Genomic DNA, 23,518 nt, shown 5'->3' on the forward strand with positions numbered 1-23,518 from the left:
GCAATGTGGAAATGTAAGCTGAATGAACCCTTTCCTCTCCAACTTGCTTCTTGGTTATGTTTGTTCAGGAATAGAAACCCTGAATAAGACAAATTGGTACCAGCATAGTGGGGTATTCCTGTGACAACCTGACCATGTTTTGGGGAGGACTGTGGAAGGACTTTGGAACTTTGAGCTAGAAGAGCCATTGAAATGTTAAGAGCTCTATGGGATGTTCTTTAGGGTCTTGGGAGACAATGTTGAAAACAGTGCAGAAGATGGAGGCCTGGTTTGTGAAATTTCAGAGGGAAGACTAAAGACTCTTATTAGGACTGTTGTTATTTTGATTGTCAAGATCCTGTGGTTTTGGTTAGCTGGGGTGATGAGTCAATTGTGATTAACAAGATACCAGAGCTACTGAACTAAACCTTTGCATTACTGAGACTACTGATGCTGGTTACCCAGAGATAAGAGATTAGTGGTGATTAAGAAGAGACCAGTATCACTGAGGTGAAATCTTATGGAAACTGTTTCCTGAGAGCACAGCCTCTGTGTACCAGAGATAGCCAAGGTTGTATCTTATGCTTAGGTTGGACTTGGTAATGTGTAAGAGTTACCCAGGTGGTACTGGTTTTGAAGGCAGGAAAAGCCAGTGAGGCTAGGTACTCTGCAAGTCTATGAAAGGCCATTGGTGAAGGTACAGCCTCAGTTGCAGCTGATGGCCAAGTACTGAAGGTTTCATGCAAATATTTTGAGGCCTGACACCATGAAAAGAACCTATGAGAGGCTATTAGTGAAGGCTAGTTGCAGCAGAAGACTCCAGTATATTGTAGACGCCAGTACCATGGAATAATCACCAAGAATAGCAGCAGAAGTGTAGTGTATCAACCTGAGCTTAGCATGCTACAGAGGGCAGATCTAGAGAAGTGACATCAGCCCTTTGAGGAGCCCAGAAGATTGTGAGTGGATTCCAGATATTGTACAGTTAGAGTTTGATTTTGATTGTTACGGTTCCCTGATTTTTATCCTTGTTGAAGTAACAAAGTATTTTAGTCGAACCCTCAGTTAAGAGACTTTGAACTGTAAAAAGACTGGGAACTTTAAAAGAGATTGGATATTTTAAAGGGGTTGAAATTTTATTATGTAAGAATCTGTAAAGACTGTAGGCCTTTGAAAGACTTAGATTCTGAGGATGAGTAAGAAAGTAAGGGTTAGCTCTGAACTTTGTCTCTGTAACTCCTTCCATGGGTAGACTGCCCCACCCGGGGATCCATCCCATAATCAGTCACCAAATGCAGACACTATTGCATATGCCAGCAAGATTTTGCTGAAAGGACCCTGATATAGCTGTCTCTTGTGGGGCTATGCCAGTGCCTGGCCAAAACAGAAGTGGATGCTCACAGTCATCTATAGGATGGAACACATGGGGCCCCTAATGGAGGAGCCCTAGAAAGTACCCAAGGATTGCATGGGTCTGCAATCCTATAGATAGAACAACAATATGCACTAATCAGTACCCCCAGAGCTCATGTCTCTAGCTGCATATGTAGCAGAAGATGGCCTAGTCAGCCATCATTTGGGAGAGAGGCCCCTTGATCTTGCAAACTTTATATGCCCCAGTATAGGGGAACACCAGGGCCAAGAAGTGGGAGTGAGTGGATAGGGGAACAGGGTGGGAGGGCTTTTGTGATAGCATTTGAAATGTAAATGAAGAAAATATCTAATAAAAAATTAAAAAAAAAGAAAAGAAGGGTTGAGGGTTAATAGTGATGTGTATGTGTGTCAAGTTGACAACAGGTCAAATGTACTGAATGGTTTTCTGTGTCAACTTGATACAAGCTAGAGTTATCACAGAATGGAGCCTTCCTTGAGGAAGTGCCTCCAGGAGATCCAGCTGTAAGGCATTTTCTCAATTAGTGATTAAGGAGGGAGGGTCCATCCCAATGTGGGTCGTGCCATGCCGGGGTTGATAGTCCTGGATTCTATGAAAAAGCAAGATGAGCAAGCCAGGGCAAGCAAGCCACTAACCCCTCCATGGTGTCTGCATCAGCACCTGCTTCCTGTCCTGTGTGATTTCCAGTCCTGACTTTCTTTTGGTGATGAACAGCAATGTGGGAAGTGTAAGCTGAATGAATCCTTTCCTCCCCAACTTGCTTCTTGGTCACGTTATTTGTACAGAAATAGAAACCCTGACTAAGACATTACCTATCCTTCAAGTTTGTAATGGTGCCAACAGAAAGGATGAAGGCACACATCACAACCAGTTCGTTTCCACACATTGTGGCGATGACAAGAACATAGACAATCATCAGTCTCTTCTGTATTATTTACAAAATAATACCCAATATTAGTCAATCCCCCCCCCAAAACTGCCAAACTTTCACTCTCTTTCTGAATTTATGGAGGACTTGGTATCTCTGTATTGATCCAATAAACACATTAATTTAGAAATGTACATCAAAGCAAAAAATGGAAAGTGATTTGTTACTCCTAATACATGAGCATATAAAGTAAGAATGAAAGGTAAAATTCTATGTTTAAATCTTCCTCTGAACAAAGTGATGCTATGATCCTACATGCCAACTGAAACCTTCACTTATTAGTAATAAGCTTATATCAGAAAGTTTTTGTTAGTAGTTTGTATTTGATACTGTGATTTGCTCACTGACCACATTCTCATCAGTAATGCTTGTATAAGAGTTCTATGGAGAATTTAACATAATTATTCTCTCATGGGAATGATATTGCTTGAAAGATATCTTTACTAAATTCTGTTAATTTATGATATATTTATTTCATACCCACCATTATACATGACACAATGAAAAGTAGAAACTTCTCAAATACTCTGATTCAAGCTATTGTACTTATATTTAAGGGACTATGATATTGAAGTATAGGGTAATTCAGTAAAGAGAAGACTGGCTTCCATAAGAGCAACTTTATTTAAGATAATGGTGCCAACTAATGTCCTGAGGTATCAGGCAACTTTCAGAAATTATAATTTCTCACTGTCCCTTGTTTTATTCTGTAATGAGTTTCTTCTTTACTTACGCTCTTTCTTCCAAGATGCCTATATATTGATGTCCCATTCTATAAATATACATTTCTTTAGCAATTATTCCAAGATACTTAAAATGTGTCATGTGGACATTGTTAAAAACAAATTTAGTATTTTTAGAGCAGAAAACAATTATAAAATTTAATAACCAACCTGCATCTATTCAAGGAATCATTTTCTAGCATGTCTTCTTAAGGGAAAAAGGAATAACCCTCCACAGTAGTAATTTTGGTCCCTGACATTTTGTCACAGCAAAGTAAATATTCTTTTAAATTTTTATTAATATTGCTTTTTAATATTAATGTTTTAGCAAAAATAAACTGGAATTTTTTTTAGCCATATCTAAGGGTTGATTTCTTAAAACAAAAACCAGTGGAATTCCATCACAATTATTTACTACATTGCAAATCCAGGTCATATAATTAGCTATACTCTCTTTCTCCTATAAGTAGTTTGGCTATTATTTACTATATGTCTTTCTACGATTTTCCTCTAACTAACTTTTTTGTACATCTCTGATTGGTAGAGATGTGACTCCCCACAATTCACTACCAATTATAAAACCCTCAAACTGAATCCAGCCAGTGAGTTCACTGCATGATTTCTCATCCCTGATATTCATATTAACCTCTAATTAACTGCCTGAATGCAGCTTAGAATTTTATAATTTCAAATATTGCCTATGCAGGTACTTTTTTTTCAGAACTATATGAGAATAGAAGAAAAATCCCATAGCTTTTAATTTCTTTCACATAAACCTTCATTAAAATTTCTTCTCAGGAAACTGTTGGAATTTGTTCAACACTAAAAAGATTAATTGCCTAATATATTAAGGCAATTAAACAAATCATTTCATCATCTGAATAACAATGAGTATAGTTTCAGAGCAAGAGAAAAGGCATGCCAAGGAATTAAACAAAAGAGGAGGATAATAATGATGGATGTGCTGTTTGTGGTTACTATATATGTGTCCAAATTATAGATAAGAAAACAAATGTGAAGAGAAAGTATGTTACTTTTCTAGAGTCAGACAATTAATACATACTCATAAAATAGTGGCATCAGAATTAAAATATATACAATTCTTACTTACATTCAAATCTCTTGCGGTTGCTTGCCATAACAAAGTTTGAATTGTAAAATCATTCTACATCAGAAGGAAGGTTTTTTTCTAAAAGTTTCTACAAGGAATATACCCTAATTTGTCACAAATATTTTTGAGTGTCTATATTAAACACAGAGGAGAGTAGATTTTTTTAATTAGGTAAAATAAACATTAGACACTTTAAAACCATTTCCTTAACAGAAATGTACAAACTATCTCTAAAAGACAGAAGGCAATGAATACGTATGTTATTGTTTATGGAGAAATAAAAGTGATATTGGCATGGACATTTCATACATACTGTCTCATTTGCATGATGCTGCAGGAAGATACAAATGCCATTGTTAGAGAAAATAATGATTAACTTAATACATCTGTGAATCCTGCAAGTCATAATGACAACTTGCCTGGTAAGATGTGCCCACTGGTGCAATTGTGACACAAATGTTATAGGAATAACCCAATATTGTTTGATTGGATTTAAAGTCTGTTCCACAAGATGGGACCTCTGCCTTGCAGAGGTCAAGGTCAAATATTTGTGATCAAACTACCCATAGTCTTAAAGGGAGAACCTATTACTAATATTCTGCCAAGGGGACACAGAATTAAACTGGCTTCTACTAGCTTATGATTATACTCAGTGTATCTCTTGAACCTCATCAAAGAAGCTGCTCTTTCTGTAGTTAGTGAGTAACCCAGTTCTCAACCTGTGTAAGTTGCAGAATATCAGGGACTACAGTGGGCTCAGCCGTAAATGCATTATGTACATTATATGCCCCTTACCAAGACTCAGGAATTATTGGGCAAGAGGGTACACAAGATGGTACAAGCCACAGATATTGGAAAACAACCTCTATCATCAGGAGTAGAAGTTTTTGAATTCCAAGCATTTGTTAATACATTTCTAGTAATATATCATACAATATTACAGATTGCATGTTGGAAATCAAGGGGTTTTAAATAGTATTGTACATGGTCTATGCTCTCAGTGACTTTAGTCTGGAAAGAATATGGAAGACAATTCTAATAGTTAATTATTTCACACTTGGACTTCTCAATTTCCTGTGACTGTCATGATTTAGACTGTTCCCAAAGGAGTTGTAACTTTATTTGGACATCAAAGAAAAAGCAATATTTTGGAAGGCAAATATGTAACAGGCCATGTTTAGAGATGGAAAACAAAACAAAACAAAAAACCAACAACCAACCCACAACCAATGAAAACCAAGCTTAATGTGGAAATGTGAAGAGGGAAGGACTTGTAAGGCCTGCCCATGAATCTTGCATGAGAAACCAGAAATCAGGCAGAACAGATCCAACAAAGTTTAGGTTGGTAAATAATTCCTTTTTTTTTTTTCCTTTTTTTCCCCAGAGCTGAGGACCGAACCCAGGGCCTTGCCCTCTACCACTGAGCTAAATCCCCAAAGTTTAAAATAAAATGAATACATGATATATATTTATGATTGGTATTTTCAATGAATGTTAGGTATTCTAGTAAATATTTCCCCATTAAGCTATTTATTCATAGAGTTTCTTTTTATATTAGATATTATCTTTATTTACATTTCAAATGTTATCACCTTTCCTGGTTTCCTCTCCAACCCCCCCCATCCCCTCCACCACCACCCCCTCACCATGCTCACCAACCCACCCAATCCTGCTTCCTGACCCTGGCATTCCCCTACACTGGGGAATAGAGCCATCACAGGACCAAGGGCCGATGCTTTCATTGATGAACAATAATGCCATCCTCTGCTACATATGCAGCTAGAGCCATGAGTTCCTCCATGTGTACTCTTTGATTGGTGGTTTAGTCCCTGGGAGTTCTGGGTTACTGTGGAGTAGTTTGTATTGTTAGTCCTCCTATGGGGCTGTAAACCCCTTCAGCTCCTTGGGTATTTTCTCTAGCTCCTTAATTGGGGACCCTATGCTCAATCCAATAGCAGGCTGTGAGCATCCACCTCTCTATTTGTCAGGCACTGGTGGAGACTCTCAGGAGACAGCTACAACAGGCTTCTGTCAGCAAGCACTTGTTGGCATCCACAAAAGTGTCTGGGTTTGGTAATTGTATATGGGATAGATCCCCAGGTAGGGCAGTATCTGGATGGTCATTCCTTCAGTCTCTGCTCCACAATTTGTCTCTGTAACTCCTTCCATGAATATTTTGTTCCCTTTTCTAAAAAGGATCAAAGTACCCATACTTTGATCTTCCTTCTTGAGTTTCATGTAGTTTGTAAATTGTATCTTGGGAATTCTAAGCTTCTGGGCTAAGATCCACTTATCAGTGAGTGAATACCATGTGTGCTCTTTTGAGATAGAGTTACCTCACTCAGCATAATATTTTCTAGTTCTATCCATTTGCCTAGGAATTTCATAAATTCATTCTTTTTAATAGCTGAGTAGTACTCCATTGTGTAAATGTACCATATTTTCTGTATCCATTCCTCTTTTGAGGGAAATATGGGTTCCTTCCAGCTCCTGGCTATTATAAATAAGGCTGAATGAACATAGTGGAGCATGTGTCCTTCTTACTGGTTGGGACATCTTCTAGATATATGCCCAGGAGAGGTGTTGCGGTATCCTCTGGTAGTACTATGTCCAATTTTCTGAGGAACCGCCAGACTGATTTCCAGAGTACTTGTACCAGCTTGCAGTCCCACAGGCAATGGAGGAGGATTCCTCTTTTTCCACATCCTTGCCAGCTTCTGCGGTCACCTGAATTTTTTGATCTTAGCCATTTTGACTGGTATGAGTTGGAAACTCAGGGTTGTTTTGATTTGCATTTCCCTGATGACTAAGGATGTTGAACATTTCTTTAGGTGCTTCTCAGCCATTCAGTATTTGTCAGTTGAGAATTCTTTGGGTAGCCATGTACCCCATTTCTTAATAGGGTTATTTGGTTCTCTGGAGTCTACCTTCTTGAGTTCTTTGTATATATTGGATATTAGCCCTCTATTGGATGTAGGATTGGTAAGATCTTTCCTGATCTGTTGGTTGCCATTTTGTCCTACTGACAGTGTCCTTTGCCTTACAGAACCTTTGCAATTATATGAGGTCCCGATTCTTAATCTTAGAGCATAAGCTTTGGTGTTCTGGTCAGGAAATTTTGTGTGACCATGTGCTCAAGGCTCTTCCCCACTTTCTCTTCTGTTAGTTTCAGTGTATCTAGTTTTATGTGGAGGTCCTTGATCCACTCAGACTTGAGCTTTGTACAAGGAGATAAGAAAGGATCGATTTGCATCCTTCTACATGCTAACTACCAGTTGAGACAATATCATTTGTTGAAAACGCTATCTTTTTTCCCCACTGGATGGTTTTAGCTCCTTTGTAAAAGATCAAGTGATCATAGGTATGTGGGTTCATTTCTAGGTCTTCAATTCTATTCCATTGATCTACCGGCCTGTCACTATACCAATACTATGCAGTTTTTATCACAATTGCTCTGTAGTACAGCTTGAGGTCAGGGATGGAGATTCCACCAGAGGTTATTTTATTGTTGAGAATAGTTTTCACTGTCCTAGGTTTGTTGTTATTCCAGATGAATTCGCAAATTGCTCTTTCTAACTCTGTGAAGAATTGACTTGGATTTTGATGGGGATTGCACTGAATCTGTAGATTGCTTTCAGCAAGACCATTTTTATTATATTAATCCTTCCAATCCATGAGCCTGGGAGATATTTCTATCTTCTGTGATCATCTTTGATTTCTTTCTTCATAGACTTAAAGTTCTTATCATACAGATCTTTCACTTGCTTAGAGTCATACCAAGTTATTTTATGTTATTTGTGACTATTTTGAAAGTGTTTTGTTTCCCTAATTTCTTTCTCAGCCTGTTTATCCTTTGTGTAGAGGAAGGCCACTGATTTGCTTGAGTTAATTTTATATCCAGCTATTTACTGCAGTTGTTTATCAGGTTTAGCAGTTCTCTGGTGGAATTTTTTAAAGCCACTTAAGTGTGCTATCCTATATTTTGACTTCTTCTTTCCAATTTGTATCCCTTTGATCTCCTTTTGTTGTCTAATTTCTCTGGCTAAGACTTCAAGTACTATATTGAATAGGAAGTGAGAGAGTGGGCAGCCTTCTCCAGTTCCTGATTTTAATGGGATTGCTTCAAGTTTCTCTCTATTTAGCCTGATGTTGGATACAGGTATATATTGCTTTTAATATGTTTACTTATGGGCTTTTAAGCCTTGAATTCCTGATACTTCCAAGACTTTTATTATGAAGGGGAATTGGATTTTGTTAAATGCTTTCTCAGCATCTAATGAGATGATCAAATATATATATATATATATATATATATATATATATTTGTCTTATATATATTTGTCTTTGAGTTTGTTTATATAGTGGATTACATAGATGAATTTCCATATATTGAACCATCCCTGCATCCCTGGGATGAAGCATACATGATCATGATCGATAATCATTTTGATGTGTTAGTGGATTTGGTTTGCTAGAATTTTATTGAGCATTTTTTCAACAATATATATATATAAGGGGAATTGGTCTCAAGTTCTCTTTCTTTGTTGGGACTTTGTGTGGTTTAGGTATCAGAGTAATTGTGGCTTTATAGACTGAATTGGGTAAGCACCTTCTGTTTCTATTTTGTGGAATAGTTGGAGGAAAATTGATATTAGGTCTTCTTTGAAGGTATGATAGAATTCTGCCCTGAACCCATCTGGTTCTGGGCTTTTGTTTTTATTTGGAGACTGTTAATGACTGTTTCTATTTCCTTAGGGGATATGAGACTGTTTGGATCATTTATCTGATCCTGATTTAACTTTGGTACCTGGTATCTGTCTAGAAAATTGTTCATTTCATAGAAATTTTCAAGTTTTGCTAAGTATAGCTTTTTTTTTTAGAAGGATCTGATGATTTTATGGATTTGCTTGGTTTCAGTTGTTATGTCTCCCTTTTCATTTCTGATTTTGTTAATTAGGAGACTGTCTCTGTGCCCTCTGGTTAGTCTTGCTTGGTTTACTCATTTTGTTGATTTTTCTCAAAGAACCAGCCCCTGGTTTGGTTGATTCTTTGTATAGTTCTTTTTGTTTTTGCTTGCTTTATTTCAGCCCTGAGTTTGATTATTTCCTGATGTCTACTCCTCTTAGGTGAATTTGCTTCTTTTTGTTCTAGAACTTTCAGGTGTGCTGTCAGGCTGCTAGTGTATGCTTTCTCCAGTTTCTTTTTGGAGGCACTCAGAGCTATGAGTTTTCCTCTTAGGACTGCTTTCATGCTGTCCCAAAAGTTTGGGTATGTTGTGTCTTCATTTTCATTACACTCTAAAATGTCTTTAATTTCTCTCTTTATTTCTTCCTTTATCAAGTTATTGAGTAGAATGTTGTTCAGCTTCCATGTGTATGTGGGATTTCTGTTATTTATGTTGTTATTGAAGATCAGCCTTAGTCCATGGTGATCTGATAGGATGCATGGGATTATTTTAATCTTCTTGTATCTGTCAAGGCCTGTTTTGTGACTGATTATACTGTCAGTTTTGGAGAAAGTATCATGAGGTTCTGAGAGGAACGTATATCCTTTTGTTTTAGGATAAATTGTTCTATAGATATATGTTAAATCCATTTGTTTCATAACATCTGTTAGTTTCACTGTGTCCCTGTTTAGTTTCTGTTTCCATGATCTGTCCATTGGTGAAAGTGGTGTGTTGAAGTCTCCCACTATTATTGTGTGAGGTGCAACGTGTGCTTTGAGATTTAGTAAAGTTTCTTTTATGAATGTGGGTGCCCTATAATTTGGAATACAAATATTCAGAATTGAGACTTCATCTTGGTAGATTTTACCTTTGATGAGTATGAAGTGTCCCTCCTTGACTTTTTTGATAACTTTAGATTTAAAGTCGATTTTATTAAATATTAGAATTGTTACTCCATCTTGTTTCTTGGGACCATTTGCTTGGAACATTGTTTTCCAGCCTTTTACTCTGAGGTAATGTCTGTCTTTTTCACTGAGGTGGGTTTCCTGTATGCAGAGAAATGTTGGGTCCTGTTTATGTGTTTGTCTGTTAGTCTTTGTCTTTTTATTGAGGAATTAGTCCATTGATATTAAGAGATATTAAGGAAAATGTTGCTTCCTGTTATTTTTCTTGTTAGAGGTGCAATTAACATTTTTGTGCTCTCTCTTTTTTTTTTTTTTTTTTGATTTGTTAAAAGAAGGTTAGTTTCTTGCTTTTTCTAGGGAGTAGTTTCCCTTCTTGTGTTAGAGTTTTCCATTCATTATTCTTTGAAAGGCTGGATTTGTGGAGAGATAATGTGTAAATTTGTTTTTGTCATGGAATATCTTGGTTTATCCATCTATAGTTATTGAGTTTTGCTAGGTATAGTAGCCTCAGCTGGCATTTGTGTTTTCTTAGAATCTGTATGATGTCTGTCAAGAATTTTCTGGCTTTCATAGTTTTGGTGAGAAGTTTGGTATAATTCTAATAGGTCTGCCTTTATATGTTACTTGATCTTTTTCCCTTCTACCTTTAATATTCTTTCTTTTTTGTGCATTTGGTGTTTTGATTATTATGTGATGGGATGAATTTCTTTTCTGATGCAATCTATTTGGTATCCTATAAGCTTCTTGTATATTCATGGGTATGTCATTCTTTAGGATAGGGACGTTTTCTTCTATAATTTTGTTGAAGATGGCCCTTTAAGTTGGGAATCTTCACTCCCTTCTATACCTATTATTCTTAGGTTTGGTCTTTTCATTGTGTCCTAGATTTCATGGTTGTTTTGAGTTATAATCTTTTTGATTTTTGCATTTTCTTTTATTGTTGTGTCAATGTTTTCTATAATATTTTCTGCTCCAGAGATTCTCTCTTCTATTTCTTGCATTCTCTTGGTGATGCTTGTATCTATGGCTCCTGATCTCTTTCCTAGGTTTTCTATTTTCAGAGCTGTCTCCATTTGTGATTTATTTATTGTTTCTACTTCCATTTTTTATATCCTGGATGGTTTTGTTCAATTAATTCAACTGTTTGGTTGTGTTTTCCTGTAAATCTTTAAGGGGTTTTTGTGTTTCTTCTTAAAGGTGTCTACCTGTTTAACTGCCTTCTCCTGTATTTCTTTAAGGGAGTTATTTATGTCCTTCTTAAAATTCTCTATCAGCATTTTGATATATGATTTTCAATCTACATGTTGCTTTTCTGGTGTGTTGGGGAATCCAGAACTTGCTGTGGTGAGAGAACTGGGTTCTGATGATGCCAAGTAGTCTTTGTTTCTGCTGTTAAGATTCTTGTGTTTGTCTTTCACCATCTGGTCATCTCTGGTGTTAGATGTTCTTGCTGTCTCTGGCTGTGGTTTGTTCCTCCTGTGGGTCTGTAAGCCTGTGTCAGCACTACTGGGAGACCAGCTCTCTCCTGGCAGAACTTGTGTACAGAGGGCTCTGGAACAGCCCAATCACTAGGTGAAGAAGGCAGACCAGAAGGATCCTGTCCCAGCTGCTCCACTGTTCTTGCACCCCATGTGATTTTGGTAACATGACTATTTCACTGTGTTTATCCTACCTATCCCTGAGGATGGGAGATTTTTCTACCTTCTCAGATCTTCTTGAATTTCTTTTTTATTGGGACTTGAAGTTTTTGCCATACAGATATTTCACTTGCCTGGTTAGAGTTATACCAAGCAACTTTCAATTATTAAGGAAGGAAACAGACACAAATATTCACATTTGTCTTCAATGAGCTTTCAATCTCATAGGGGTGCTTAGAGTCAGGACAATAAGTTCCTCCTCCCCCTCCTACTCCTCTGCCACTGCTGCCACCTCTGCCTCCTCCTCCCTCTCGCTGCACAGCTCCAGACAGTTATTGGAGAGAAAGTGGTTATCTCACCCCTGAGTCCTGGAGTGAAAACACTCTTGGGAGAACAGATCTCTCCTGGTGGGACCTGTGCACAGTGGGCTGTGGATCAGCTTCTGCTCTGGGGTGCAGATGGAGGACCATAAGTAGAGTTCTTAAGTATTTGGTCACACACAGAATTTTTCTTATCACTAAAAGTGATATTTAAGACAACATAAGTACAGATTTTATGATATAAGTAGAGTTGAATCATTAAGCATCAGGTCATAATATGTTACACATTATAATTTAAATCCTGTTAGTGAAGACAAAACTGTGGTTTTTACTATAAGGAATGATTAAATAATTAATGAATGTGTGCTTTTAACAAGGGCACAGGCCAAGGACCAATGTTTCAGAACCACAGGAATAGCAAAGCCTTCTCCTGGTGAGGCTCAGCCAGATGGTTCCTGTGTGAATGCTGACAGTGTGTGCAGAAAATACCTACGTTATCTGTTCACTCTGGATATTTATGGTCTGATAACCTTCCTCTGTAAGAGACTTCAAGTTCTGATATTAGTTAAACCAGTTATTTTGTTCACTTATATAATAATCCTGCCTCAATGTTTACATGTATGGAATAACTGCATCCTTGTTTAGCTCTATGACCCCACCTTCCTGGACAACTATATATTATATACATGCTGAGTTTCCAGGGTTAGGCAGCTTCTTCATTAGATGACCTTACCTTACTGATCCCAGAGGCTTCTTGTCTTTCCTCTCTCCTCTCTCTCTCTGCCTTTTTCTATCTCTCTCTTTTTCTCCATGTCTCTCTGTATATCACTCTGTCTCTGTCTCTCTGTCTCTGTCTCTCTCTCTCTCTGTCTCTCTCTCTCTCTGTCTCTCTCTCTCTCTCTCTGTGTGTGTGTGTGTGTGTGTGTGTGTGTGTGTGTGTAGTTTCTTCATTCTCTCAATGCCATGTTATGCTAGCTCGTAGAGCACTTTAAGGACACTTTATACAATGACATATACAGTTTTTAAGAAAATTACCAGCATAGGGATTGTGGTGGCATGAAAGTAGATGCTTTTATTTCAACTTCTGCCAGGTGTGGCAATGATAGTATTCTACCTACCTCTAACTTACACTTAGTTAATGAAAATTAAGTCAGTGAAATGTAACTTTATTCAAGATGAAGACACTGAAAAAAGTATTTATACTGATTACAGGGAAGATAAATTTCTGGACCTTGGTGGAAGGACATAATTTTCATTCTTTCTAATTTCTAATTCATATATTTTGTAGAAAAATCTTTAAGTTTTCAAAAGCAATTTGCAACTTTTTTCACAAATAAGAGTTGATAAATGCTTATAAATCTTTATAAAAATTAAAATGTGATTGATAGGCAAAAAACCTGATGAATAGATGAGCATTCAGATTATTTAATAAATTACATAAAGAATGCCCCTTTAATCCATGTATTTATTTTATAGAAAATAATCTAATTTACAAAGTTATGACATAATGATAATGTGAGGCAAATGAAACCATTCTCATCTTAAGAAAACTTTGTGAAAGCTAGATTACATGTTCAAGATAAATTCAGGCTTATAGACAGTAGAAAGTATTGATCAAAAAAAAATGCCAATTGTTAGTATGTGAGTAACAATTGTAAACTACATATAATTTCACTAGAAGCTAAGATTAGCATATTTTAAATACCCAGAAGAGAATGAAATGAACCAGCACATTCAAAATCCTGTGCATATGTATATATATATATATATATATATATATATATACTGATTATATGCCAACATATAGCTATGTATGTATGTGCACATGAGTTTATATATCTATGGTGTGACATAGTTCAGTTCTACACTACCCCTTACAGTTAAATATTTCAAAACAGTAGAAATAATATAACAAATTATTTTTTATTTCAGGTAAAATTAAATTTATATAAATTATACTATCAATGTATATTACAATATCACTTTTGAATGTACTTATAATTTTCCTTGCATGGCAAAAGGAAATGAAAACTTAAGTTACATGATCAGTAATTAAAAATTTCATAACAACACTGTAAAATATATGTATATTGTTTTCTAATCATAGTTATTTCTAAATTGTGAGTTCATATGATTTTTTCTCATATTATTTAACCTATTTTTATAATGTATGGACTGTTCATGCCACAGATTTTAATCAGGATAAATGATAGACATTTTGTCTCAAGGAACAGAAATGACATCAACATTTTATTCCCAGCCTCACAAATGCTGACATGTATTCATATGTAGTCCCTAACATTGGAGATGCAAGCAATATCACTTGTATTTTTTTCTGCCACACTTGCATCTTTAGAGCATTTACAGAATCTGCAAGATTTTCCTATTGCCAAATGTTTATAGTACATTTGAATTCACATGTCATCAGCCCCTTTTGTAAAATCACTTTCCAAATCCTTGAAAATACTTTAAAGAAATTCTTCAGAGAAAAATCTCATATAGAAAAGTAAAAGAAATCCCAAAGTTCTATGGGAGGGAACCATTTGCATTTAGATTTTAGGAGACTACCCACACACATTCCCCTACACAGATGTGAATGCATGCATTCTGATGCATTAGATATGGGTTATTCAGTGAGTGAGTTCTATCACTCTCCTCTCTCTCTCTCTCTCTCTCTCTCTCTCTCTCTCTCTCTCTCTGCCATACACACATAAGTGCATGTATTTTAATATATGATTATACAATGATTAGGTAACACACACAAGTACATATATTTTCATATATTACTATGGAGAGCTGTGACAATCACCCACCTACACCCCCCCTCAATATATACACACAAACTCACACAAACACAAACACACACACCAGTTGATACTCTTTGACATATGATTATCCCATGTCACTTCCCTGAGATACATCGTCAATCCAGGTTCTGAGAACACAGACTCCCTTCTTCAGGTAGCAATTCTGTGGTTGGGGACATATTTAACATAATGTCCTGGGCAACCCATGATGTCTGAAATAAGCTCTGTTTTTTTCTATCATCACTTATTGTTATCTCTTTATAAATATGTCCCCATGTATCCTCCCATTCATCTAGATTGAGATCACATCAGGTGGTTGTAAAAAATCATACTTTTTAAAAATTTGAGTGAATAAAAGTGTCTAGGTTTAGTTAAAGTGCTTCTTCATATCTGAGGAGATTGGTGAACACAGACCCAACTATCTGCCTACACGTAAGTCACCTCATTCTGCCTCATTTCTGATAAGGGTCCGTGCTGGTGTCTGAAATTTAATTTTTGGCTCAGTTTATAGATTCCACTGCCATTCCTGTCAACATTCACTCCTTTTATTTTTCCTATTTTCAGCAACTTCTTTATTGATCATCATGGATTCCTCTGCATTGGGAGTGAAAGATATTATTAATATTGCCTATTTACAGAGTAAAGATATAAGAAACTGTGTGAATTTGAGAGACATTCCCTGCTCACAGGCTGGTTAGAGAGCAAAGCCTTAAGTTAGAACTTCCTATATGTGATGGCAAGGCATATAAGTATCAAAAAGGGCTTTTTAAGAGACAGGTAAGGCACACAAATGTTCTCTATCTTGCTCAACCCAATGCAAAGGACCAAGGGAGTTAAAGAATGCTGGGTACAGAAATGTGAGTATAGGCATTCAGATGCATTAGAAACATGATTTTTCAGAGACAAGCACACTGGTTATTTAATACCAAATGGTCAGCCCGGAAAATATGAATTTGAGTAACATCATGAACACTTACATAATGCCTGCAATATATATATATATATATATATATATATATATACACATATATATACATATATATATACATATATATACATATATATATATAAACATATTTATCTGGAATATTTATTAATGAAGAAATGGGCCATACATTTGAAAAAGAGAATGAAGAGAAGGTGTAAAATGATGCAATTATGTTATTATTCAAGAATACAAAACTATTTTTAATTATGAATTATTTTTTTAGGATTTGGTATTTATTCATACAAATCTATAAAATGTTTCACTTACTTTTTACTTAAAAATGTTTGGAGAACATAAAATACACTTTGTTAATGGACTTATTTTATTTTTTAGATCCTATTAATAAATTTTATTTGGAACTTGTACCACAACAGTTCTAACAACATGATTAAGGCTGCAGGAGCCCCAGAGTGGTCACAGGGGTGGAGCATGGGAAGAAAAAGTTGCACCTCAGAGCTGACAATGATCAAGTTAAAAATACCTGACATAATATTCATAAAAGAAATTCCCTTCAGGTCATGACTAGCATGAAAAATATCAGGAGAGATTCTGCAAACATTCTGTAAATGTGTACAGCAATGTGCTGCATTAGGAGTCAAAATCAGATTCTATTTAGTGTTAACATCAAGCCCTTAGGAGAGGAAAAACTCCTTTGTCATTTATACACGCCAAGAACTATTCACACTTAGGGCTGGGCTGGGCAGGGCAGCCAAGGAGCTGAACAGGCTCAGCACCTAGAAGAAATGCTTAGGCTAATACTTAAGGCCTTTCCTGTCTGGTGCACATCCACCTATTGGCCGTAAGAATATCATTTATCAGCTGTTAAATAAAACCAGAAGAAAGCAATGTAGGTCTCTGGGAACCTCATCCTTCCCGAAGGGAAAATGCTCTGCCAATTCAAGCCATTCAGTCAGGAAGATGAAGTAACAAGTTAAGGTTTTGATGACGATTATAATCCTCTGAGATTTACTCTCCCTTAAGTCAAGATAAGATAATAGTGTTTACTGTACTTTCTCTTGATTCTTAAAACCACTGGTATTGGGAGTAGGCAACCTGCACCTGTGAATGAGTTGGCAGGAGGAAGGCCCCCACTACAGCTGTTCCAAGTGGCACAGGCAGTCGAGGCCAGGCTCTTGAGGATGCAGGATGAACACCATGGGTCAGTAGGTGGAGGAAGCTGTCCTCATTGCATCTTCAGAAAGTTTGGTACTGGAGGAGTGGGTGCTTGCAAAGTTCTTGACATCTCTGTCTTGGTCCATCTGCAGGGCCATGATTGTCTGCTCTACAGCCTCCTGGTGACAGCTGGCAGAGATTAAGAAGGATCTGTCGCAGGGTTTTCACAAGCAGCAGTGTAACGTTGGGGGCCCTGTCATTTGCCAAGGTCAGCAAATGTGGCAGTCTGGCAGACAAAGACAAAGGCTTGTCATCCAGACCATTTTGGACACCTGCCGAAATTCTCTACCAGCTCATTGATGAGATCTACTCCGAATGTTGGTGGTCTTGCCATGTGGAGTTTCTTCACCATTTCACTGACCAACTTGTAGGGAATCCAACGGATCGAAGAAACTCTGCCTGCACACAGATTCAGAGCAATGCAACGGAAGTAATCATAAACATCTCTGGGACTATATAACTCGAGAAGTAAAATCAGCTGCTCTGCCAGTTCGGCTCCAAAGCCCAAATTTCTACTATTGTCTGTCTCCAAAACCTCCTGGAGTTGATAAAGGTATTCTCTTCTTTTATCAATGTGAAGAAGCTTTAGAAAGTCATGCAAGTGTTTAAGAAGACCTATCCTGACTTCATCAAGGTCTTTTAAAAAAAATCCATTGAAAACTGGAACCAGGTCTGCCGCTGTCAGCTGGTCTCCAAGAATCACAGCAAGCTCATGGATAGAGGAGGCTAGAGTTCTTCGAAATTTCCACTGCATGTCCGACGCTAGGGTCTCATAAGTCTCCCTCTAGCAATGCCAGTTCTGTCTGCCAAGAGTCAGGGCCACACCCGGCAGACTGTATGCACAGTGCTTAGCGATCTCAGTATCAACTGTTTGTGCTCGAGAAGGGTCAGTCATTGACAAGTACTGATCTAATAACGCTTGTTTCGGAACAACATCCTGGATTTTGGGTCTCCTATCATCATCTGGGCTGAAGCCACTGCCGGGGCTTAGGTCTGCACCTCTATCGACATAATCAGGAGTGGCCTCCATAGTATCCTCAGCAGCGCCGATCAAAGGCACACAAGTGTGGTGATTAATGTTACAGCGTGGAAGATCACTGACACACACTTCATCTTGTAGCTCACTCTGCTGCTCTACACCACCGGTCCCTTGGTGAGCTTGCAGGCTGGAAGCACGCAGGGCAGCTGACAGCACTTCCACCTGTGCTTTTACATCCGGGTCATCCATGTGTGGCTCAAGGTTTTCTATCATTTCTTCTAGTTCCTTCCGGGTAGCCATGGGGATATTGGGAGAGCCTGGTACAGGGGTTGTAGGTGCATCTCCTGTTCTCTCTGGGCTGAGTCTCTCCTCGGGGTTCTGTTGGAGCTCCTTATCAAGATCTATTTTAGGTAGAGGAGCCCTCCAGAAATGGAAGGAATTGAACATGTCCTGGTCCTAAGGGGGTGGCCTCTGGGGAGCTGGTGCCAGTGTCTGGCCTGGATACAGACTTGCTGTTGGTGTCAGGCTTTCTGCCATTCTCATCGTTGCTAGCTGCTTCCTGAGGAGACTCTGAGGACAAAGTACAGAGTAAGGAGCTGTCCACTGGAGCACGCACCTCACCTACAGAGTGCCCAGGTGTCTTGGCAGCACAGCCTTTGAGTGTGCTCTCCAGCCTGGTTCTGGAGTGAGGGACACTGAGGTCTAAAGGAGCATTCTCTGGCCTGTGATGCAATTCTTCTACGACACCATTGTCTCTTATCCCATCTTTGTCTTCTGCTGAGGAGTCTTCTGAGCTTTTGCTCTCATCTTTAAAGCCCTTGCCCAAGCTTAATGGATTAGCAAACGTGGATATGAAAGGCCCCAGAGAATGAAAGGCTGCTTGGTGAAATCAGTGTGAAGGATCACTGATCGAGTTAATAAATAGTGCTGATAACTTTGTCCTTTGGATTTTTTGACATGTTGCACAGGAGACAGCCACGAAGCACTCAGCATAGGACACTCCACACATTATCAGAACACAGCTGCAAGAACCTGGGCAGCAACATTTCTTCTGTAGCTTGCTGGCCAACTCCACTGCAAATATCTCCAAAATTGGCAGTGCAGACCTTCAGGACATGAAACATTCAACAGTCATAGCACATCTCAGAAAACCTGGGGAGGATGAGATGCTCGGTAATGTCCTTCCCAACCATGGGGGCCACCTTGCACATTACAGCCACAGCCTCTGTCTTCACATCGTCATTGCTGTCTGGGGCAGTCAGGTCTATGAGGACAGGGCAAACCATGGTCTCCATGTCAGTCAAATCGCTCAATCAGGTCCTGCTCCAAGAGAGCCAGCAATGCTGCCTGACTGGGTTTCCTCATGTGGTTATTCTGGTCTACGAGGTATCTAACCAAAGTTGGGAGTAAGTACTTGGAAAAAACATATGGGATAGAAGGCGGGTTCTCTTGACAAAACAGTGCAATGTTTTGATCCATCAGCGCCAATCTCACAGTTGGTTCCAAGTCATCAGCTAATCGGATAATTTTTTCCAAGACAGCAATGCAGTCTCTCTCATCATTGCAGACTTCCCTTAGAGTATCCAGCAAACTCCAGGCCACCATTTGTCTTTTAAATACTTTCTCACTTGCAGCATACTTGTCTAGCCTCCACAAGGGTGTCAACTTTTAATCTTGTGAGACCAAGTCCAGGGATCTGTCCCTGTCCTTCCGGCAGGTCCTCCTGGAGCAGTGAGAGGTCCGCCATCTTGTGCTCTGGACTTTGTTTTTATTGTTAAATTAATATAACAGTTTTAAAATGTGGCTTCTAAGTTCTTAGGCATATCTACTAATAAAGTGTGGAGTATCATGTTTCTGGAACTTTGTTCACCAGGCTGTCTGTATGTATGACAGAAATGATGCTTTGCCCTCTCTTAGTATGGAGTCTTGAAAGTCACTGAACTCCCATTCTGGTTTCATTTGATTAATCAGTTGGAACCTGAATAGCAATACTAGGGAATCTCCATTTATGCTTTATTTTGGGTTTCTTCAGTCCCAAGTCATCTCTTTGAGGGACACTTCACAACAACAGTTTGCAAACTGTATGAGTGATCGACCTTAGAAATGCTAGCCAACTATTTTCAAACAATTTAGCTAGTGCCAAATTCTTCAACAACAAGCTGACACTGATAAGTCCTGGCTATATATCAGACTTTTAAGTTCAACAGTTTTGCTATTTTATCTCACAACATTCCATGATATTGTTTGTTAAGCAGCAGTAAACTAAAACAGCTTTTAATGACTAAATGTAATTGCTACTGTTGTAATGACAAGCTAAACTGTATGATAACAGCTTAGGGACCAGGTAGCAGATAGGAGATGAATGCACTGAGAAGCTAGTGAAAATGTAAAACTAAGCAAAACAAAGCAAAACAAAAACCCTGGGAGAACATTAGCATAGGACCAATAAATTATGAGGAAGCAGCTTGATGGGAGTCTCTTTATGATGTTATTTAAAGCAAAGAGTGTTTTCTTCAAAATTGGAGGAATTTAGATATTGCTACCTATTGATTAAGTGGGGTAAGAAGGAACCTGCACTCACTTATAAGCAATAAGTGGATTGAGAAGAGACTTCCACTGAAAACAGAATTTACAAAAAGAATAGCAGCAATGATCAAGAAAATACAACCAAGATCATCTAAGACACAGTTCAAGGTCTGAGAGCAGAAATAAACTGGAACCATGCTGATCAAGGATCCTTAAATATGCAGTAAATTGAATTCATGAGTGGTCCTTTACTGGTGACTATTATGTCATTTTCTGCTATTCCCAGATTGATAATGGTGTCTCTAGAATTATCCCCACCCAGTGGCATCCATGGACTCTGAACCTGTGGTAGGCAGGAAACATCCATTTAGCTCAAAAATCTTCAGGTGAGAACTATGCTCCAGCGCTTGGCCTTCTCTGACACCCCTAATACACACATTTATTTGATTTGTATGAGGAAACCCGAGGTATGAAGCCTGACTTGGATGCTATGGTAAGTTAAGACATCAGGATATTCTTTGAAGGAATACAAATAATTGAGGCCACAGATGGGTTCGATTTATCTGAAAATGTGACATAATACTCTTTTTAACACTCCTCCCATTGAGCTGCTTCCATTGAACCTGGTGTCTGCCACTGCTTTAGCACTCAAAGATGGCAGATATCATGCTGTGTCAGCTTCCAGCTGACTAGCCACAAGAAATGACAGGTTTAGTCTTTGTCACGTACATAGCATTTTTACTTCTGGAAATCAGACAGCATGGATCACAGAGAGCATGTCACATTGTAGAGCCCCTTTCTGAGATGAATAGACACAACAATCCGTTTGTCTTACTTGAATGAGTTACAGGAATCCTGCACCCTTTATCTAGGTCTTCTTAGTGGATATTACATGAGTATGAAATGAGATGACCATGGAGATGATCAGATTATAGAGTTTAACAAATCAACTGATTCCTATTGTCAATTTTTTATTCAATACCCAACATTAGAATTTAATTTTTACACCATAACATAAATTGGAGCTTTTAAATATTTAAGTAGGATTTCTAATTAGTTTTAGTAGGCAGTGTTGATCACTTGTCTTATTAGTTATTAGTTAAGTACAGTTTCATGTATAAGGAAGAATAAAAAATATTTCGTAAGCATTTGAATTTTTTACATTGAGTAAATAAAAAGCATTTGAAATGTGGATTTTTAATAATTTTTAATTTAAAAACCCATTAACATTATTTATTCACATAATTGGTCTTTGAGAAGAAGGAGAACAAAGAAAACACAATATTTAAATTTTTTGTGTTTTCAAAACAAAGGGTATTTTTAAATACATAATTTAACACAAAGCTCTTTTAAAATATGGGACAAAACTTAGACATTTTCTACAATATTTATCTCATATAATGTTACACATCAAATATATATGATGTATTTTTAAATTTATTAATTCTAGTTTAATTCTTTCTTTTAAAAGAAAAATAACTATCTAGTTTAATTCAGCTTACTTTTGAACAAAAAAATGAATGCAACAGAAGAAAGAATTGCTGAATCAGTGTTCCAAATATATATATATATATATATATATATATATATATATATATATATATCTTCTTCCAAAGTATACACAGCATAAATGCTTACAGTATGAAGAAGTTATCATTTGACTCAAGATCAAGTTGGATATTTCCTAGATACATAAAAAATTTATTTCTAAAACTTACCCTTTTAATATATCTTTCATATTAAGACCTAATTTACTTATACATTTAATTTTTGACACTGGAAAGAAGTATTCATATATATTATACACTTAGTTATAAACATTCTCTGAAGCTAGGCACTTTTTATTCTGGGCAACATTTGAACAAATATTAGGATCATATGAGAGCTTATTAAATATTAAATATATTTTCTCCTGTTTTAATGTCTCTGATTACAAGTTGCAGTCCAGGATATAACAAGTTGTAAAATGTTTAACATGAATGTTACATTCTCCTGCTGTGGAAAACTCCTAAAATGATAACATTGTAAAGATTGGGAACTGATTATTGGTTCTAAGTATTATGAAAAAAATTGGATTAGGAAAAAGGCTGACTGTGGAACTTTGCTGGTAGCACTGTGTCAAGTCAAAGTAATTATGCATAAGCACACATAGTTATGCATATGGTAAAATTGAATAGCACTAACCATAATCATGAACCATATATGAGAAATATAGGAGTAACTGAATAAAGCCAGTTTCATGAATCAAAGGAGTACCTTCATTGTAATCTCTTACAATGAAAGTCAAGATATTAGAACTGGATTAATCTACTAGAAAAGCCCATAGAAATTTTCTAGTATTTCTTCCAACTGCAAACAAATACATAATTATTTACACTGAATATTTCATTTTAAGTGTCCTACTTATATTATTCCTTTTAATCTTTGGAAATAGTATTTTAGATGAAGGAATAATAGTAGCAGGTCAGTGTTTGGGATGAATGGTTCAATTACAGGATGAATATCTCTTTAAAAAATCTCATAAATATGTGAACTCCCAGTCTCTAATTCAGATGTAACAAATGCAGAAACTCAGAGGAAAGGGCCAAGTAATCTGTACTTTACTAATCCGACAAGTTAACTAAAACACCTGATGAGTAACAGTAACTACAAAGGTTTTTTTGTGATGACTATGAAAAGTGTATATAGTATCAAATATGTTTTTAAAATGAATAGAACTTTGTTTCTGTAACCAGTCTGCTGATGGGTAACATTAACATCCCTAGAAGCCCATTATATATGCAGAATCTGCACCCCAGACTTAGGGAATAAACATTTGTGTTTTAACAAGATCCCCAGATAATTCTTGGGTACATTAAGCTTGAGATACAGTGTCTACAGGTATTTGGCAGTCAAAAATGGTATGCATCCCATCACAACGCAGCATGCTTGCAGTAAGAATAAGATCATTTGGATACCCTCATCTTATAGGAGCAGTGGTATTAAGTGAGGTGTATTACACATCATCTAAGTGCCACAGTTCCAATGTGAGCTTAATCAGAGCATAGCACTCCAAAACCTCTGTTTCCTGGATCTGTCCCATGTCTATGGTCATAAGCGCTGTGC

The 23,518-nt window shown here is 37.3% G+C and overlaps 1 protein-coding gene and 1 pseudogene across 3 annotated transcripts in view; both read right to left on the reverse strand.

The window, feature by feature from the left end:
* The window catches only part of Cdh8 (cadherin 8), a 389,695-nt gene that overhangs the window by 100,301 nt on the left and 265,876 nt on the right, over positions 1–23,518 (reverse strand). The gene's annotated exons all lie outside the window — the stretch shown is intronic.
* Positions 16,896–19,634, reverse strand: LOC110299675 (annotated as a pseudogene).

The sequence above is a fragment of the Mus caroli genome, chromosome 8 (assembly GCF_900094665.2).
Source record: "Mus caroli chromosome 8, CAROLI_EIJ_v1.1, whole genome shotgun sequence".
NCBI lineage: Eukaryota > Metazoa > Chordata > Mammalia > Rodentia > Muridae > Mus > Mus caroli.